Source organism: Etheostoma spectabile, chromosome 12 (genome assembly GCF_008692095.1).
Source record: "Etheostoma spectabile isolate EspeVRDwgs_2016 chromosome 12, UIUC_Espe_1.0, whole genome shotgun sequence".
Lineage (NCBI taxonomy): Eukaryota > Metazoa > Chordata > Actinopteri > Perciformes > Percidae > Etheostoma > Etheostoma spectabile.
Window position 1 is genome coordinate 532,400 of NC_045744.1, and position 374 is coordinate 532,773.

A 374-nucleotide genomic window follows, 5' to 3' on the forward strand; every position below is an offset into this window, starting at 1 on the left:
CCCCCCCATCCACTTCTTTCCATCTTCACCTAACTTTCTATCTTAGTAAACATTGTGTCAGGAAACCCTGAACCAATCCTGTACATAGATGGACCTTCCTTCTATTGTAACCCATTGATGAAGCCTGGTTTTTCCTAAATAAGATGTTCTGTTCAGAGTATATGCGTCATAGTTTCTGTTTGAGTCTTTGTTTTAAATGTGTGTTTATGATGTTGATTATCACGTCTGTCACAAAATCACAAAATTGTATTTGTGTCTGACTTCTAGAGCCATGCTGTCATGCAGTATGCTTCAGTTTATTTTCTCAACAGTAAGTGATTAAAAAAAACTGCCAATCTGACAGGGTTTTCCAAAATGTATGGCAACTCCATTTA